This window comes from Bidens hawaiensis, unplaced genomic scaffold (assembly GCF_021521415.1).
Source record: "Bidens hawaiensis isolate Kalapana, Puna unplaced genomic scaffold, B.hawaiensis_p1.1 tig00010587_1, whole genome shotgun sequence".
Classification (NCBI taxonomy): domain Eukaryota; kingdom Viridiplantae; phylum Streptophyta; class Magnoliopsida; order Asterales; family Asteraceae; genus Bidens; species Bidens hawaiensis.
This window is the reverse complement of record NW_027491811.1, coordinates 4,312-8,622: the sequence shown is the minus strand read 5'-3', so window position 1 is coordinate 8,622 and position 4,311 is coordinate 4,312.

Here is a 4,311-nt window from a genome sequence, read left to right as displayed (position 1 = left end):
TTGTTAAATGGGAGAAGGGCGTCCAGTACTACGAAAGGATGTCTGACCTTCTCTCATTACCAAGATGGGACGTACGTACTCTGGCGTATCGTCCATTTATAAATCGAGGTGGGGATAAGCATGAAAGTCGGTTTCACCAACATCTGCTGTTTGAGGTGGACCACAGTTTCAAATTCTTTAAACCACATATTCCCATCCGTAAACATCTCAATGATATTGACAAAAGGACAGGTTGGACGAATGTCACACCCGGCCCTGAACGGCGGAAACAGCCGGGCGCGCGCGAGTGGGGATTGATAATTAAGCACGGGCCATTGCAAACATTCAAAGTAAGATTTTCATTGCGCATGAAATGTTTAATACAAATACATTACATTGTTTAAAAAAATTACATAAAAACATCCAAGTATGAAAACTGTTGAAGATTTCCACGCCATATCCCCTTGCGCGGCGGGAACAACCATGCGCATCGAAGGGATAGAACTAAAATCTTCCAAAAAGCTAGTTTTAGATGTTCAGCGTGAGGTGCTCTAAGTGTGACTCCATGCGCTACCTAGTTATCTCCTGAAAGACACGTAAAACATTTGAATCAGTATAAACTGAGTGAGTTCACAAGTTTTAGTAACTTGATAAATCGTATCGCGTCATAGTCTTGGCGAAAATCATATTAAAACACATTTCTGATTTCATGTCTAAACATATGCTTGATAAACCGTATGAAACATAGATCTGACAACATATTTCTGATAGGACCGTTCCGCGAGTTACGCGCGAACGTTTCTGGAAAACGTGCTCGTCCATGCAGAGTGGCGCTGCCACTACGAGTTAAAATAATGTAATACCGTTCCGCGGGTTACGCGCGAACATTTCTGAGAACCGTGCTCGTCTATGCAAAGTGGCGCTGCCACTACGAGCGAATAATACCGTCCCGCGGGTTACGCGCGGACGTTGTGCCGGAAAACAAGGCGCTCGTCCATGCAAAGAGGTGCGACCCCTACGAGCGGGCTCAATCCCATAGTACTGCCCCATGACCATACTAGGCACTCGTCCATGTAAAGAGGTGCGACCCCTATGAGTGGGTTGATCAAACCAGCAGTCCCTATCCTTAGAGTTCCAATGGTAAAGTGATCACTTACTCGAATCTGGTGCACTAACATCGAAAACCATAGATAACCGTTTGCATTGCTCGTAAATATACCATAATGAAACATTATTTAAACACATAATTGCTTGCATTGCTTGTAAAAGTATCATGATAAAACATAATTTAGGTACGTGTCCCTCGCCCCGAAAACAGTTTAAAAATAGTGAAAACAGTGAAAATAGGGGCTGTGAGACTCACCTGTGGTTCTTGTTAAGGGATTAATCGAGATTCGGGTTTTCTTGGTGTTGGCCTTTGAATTGAAGGTCTAGAATACGATTAAATAACAAGAAGTATATAAGAAATAGGAGAATATAAGGGTTGGAAAGTAGATCTCAAGGTTATAATCTCGGCTTACCTAGTAACAGGAACGGAATTGAAAATAATGGATGCTTGGGAGATGATTAGTGCAAGTTTGCAGTTTTAAGAGAGAAGTTTGAAGTGTGTTTGGGTGATAATTTAGGTTACATATTTATAGGCAAACTCAAGGGAACACAATCCCTTGCTTTAGGGGATTGTAATCTTTTCATATCTAGGTGTAATGATGATATAGTATGGAGATTATTATTATTTATTTAAAAGTGGAGGAGTGGATAAAAGATTCTGATTTGATTTGGACAGTACAAGCAGGTCTGTGGTTGGTGAGAGTAGGGTGGCTGACAATTGACTTTTCATGCTACAGTATGCTTTTTCAGGTGCTTTTGTCAGTGTACAGTTAAAAAGTAGAAATTTCTGAAACACGCTACTGTTTCCTTTTGGGCGGGAATAATCCCCTTATATCTGGAGATTAGGCTAAGTGTTCTGCGCGTATAGCTTTGTGCGCATAGCTTTCTGCGTGAAGGATATTTCTTTGCTGCGGGTAGGTACGTAACCTTCTCGCAGTCAGGGACATTGAGTTTCATTTGTAGATTCTCCAAGTGGTCTTGGTATTTCAACATAGTGATCAGTCATGTTGAAGTCATTTCCATCTTGGAGCTTTAGACAAACTAGCTCTCAATGTTCCCGCCATGCGGGGAGGTTAGTTCCCTTCCGCACGCGCATAAACGATTTAGGATGCACCCGCCTTAGCATCATGCGGGACGGTCAACCCATTAGACAACATAAAGTTAAGTTACATGAAAACATAAAGCCAAAACATTCGCGCATGGCGCATATAACATATGCCCACGCTGGTTCTTACATCGCGCGCTCGCGCAGGGCGCACATAACGTGCCCATGCTGACTCTAACATAGCGCGCTCGCGCAGGGCGCACATAACACATGCCCGCGCTGAGTCTAACATAGCGCGCTCGCGCAGGGCGCACATAACATGCCCGCGCTGACTCTAACATAGCGCGCTCGCGCAGGGCGCACATAACACATGCCCGCGCTGATTCTAACATAGCGCGCTCGCGCAGGGCGCACATAACATGCCCGCGCTGACTCTAATATAGCGCACATAATATTCACAATCAACTAATTATTAGGTTGATTACTTAGTTTATAGGGTTGGGAAATTACCGGGTGTCACATTTTCCCCCTGTTAAGAGAATTTCGTCCTGAAATTTAGGAGACGTCGCTGGCAGAAGCCATGCTCCGAAAGAGGTGTGGGTATTTCATGCGCATCTGGTCTTCTCTTTCCCAAGTGAATTCAGGCCCACGCCTCGAGTTCCATTGAACCTTTACTAACTTGATTCTGCTTCTGCGTAACTTTTGTTCTTTCCAATCGGTTACTGCTATAGGTTATTCTACGAAGTGCAGTTGTTTGTCGATGTGAATCTCTTCCAACGGCAAAATCAACGTTTCGTCAGATAAGCACTTTTTGAGGTTGGACACATGAAACGTATCATGAACTCCACTGAGTTCGGCGGGTAAACGGAGTTTATAAGCAACCGGACCGATCCTTTCCAGGATCTCAAATGGTCCAATGTAGCGCGGATTCAACTTTCCTCGCTTGCCGAAACGGGGGACTCCTTTCCATGGAGAGACTTTCAAAAGTACTCTATCCCCTACTTGAAACTCCAACGGTTTCCTTCGCACATCTGCGTAGCTCTTCTGTCTGTCGCGCGCTGTCTTAAGGCGATCCCGTATCTGAAAAATCTTGTCTGTTGTTTCTTGGATCAATTCTGGACCAGTCATTTGCTTGTCACCTACTTCAGCCCAGCACAGTGGGGATCTACACTTGCGCCCATACAAAGCTTCAAACGGCGCAGCCTTGAGGCTTGTGTGATAACTGTTGTTGTAAGAAAATTCAACCAATGGGAGATGAGTATCCTAGCTACCTCCGAAATCGATTGCGCACGCGCGCAGCATATCTTCCAATGTCTGGATTGTTCGCTCGCTTTGTCCATCCGTTTGGGGATGATATGCCGTACTCATGTCAAGACGAGTACCTAAAGCCCCTTGTAACGATCTCCAAAACCTTGAGGTGAACCGACTATCTCTATCAGAAATGATGGACACTGGGACTCCATGTTTTGAAACTACTTCTCGAATATACAATCGGGCTAACTTTTCCATCTTGTCGGTTTCCTTGATCGGCAGGAAGTGCGCTGACTTAGTTAGCCGATCTACAATAACCCAGATCGTGTCGTAACCCCCAGGTGTCCTTGGCAGTTTGGTGATGAAGTCCATAGAGATTTGTTCCCACTTCCACATAGGAATTTCTGGCTGTTGGAGCAACCCTGATGGTTTCTGGTATTCCGCCTTCACCTTCGAACACGTCAGGCATTTACTGACATACGTCGCGATGGCGCCCTTCAGATTGGGCCACCAATACAGCGCTTTAACATCTTGGTACATCTTGTCTGCGCCAGGATGTACGGAATACCGCGTCTTGTGAGCTTCGTTTAATACTTGCTCGCGCAATCCTCCCTTGAGAGGGACCCATATGCGGTTAGCGAAATATAGATTGCCGTTCTCTTTAAGTTCCAAACTCTTAATCATACCCCCAAGGCATTCGTTTTTAACAAACTCTGGTTTTAAGGCTTCTTGCTGAGCATCTCGGATGTGGGTAGAGAGATCTGCGCGAATGGTCAACCTTAGAGCCTTGACTCGTAGCGTTTTTATTCGCTCCTTCCTAATTAGCGCGTCTGCTACCACATTCGCCTTTCCAGGGTGGTACTTAATTTCACAATCATAATCATTCAACAACTCCACCCATCTTCATTGCCTCATGTTTAAATCCTTTT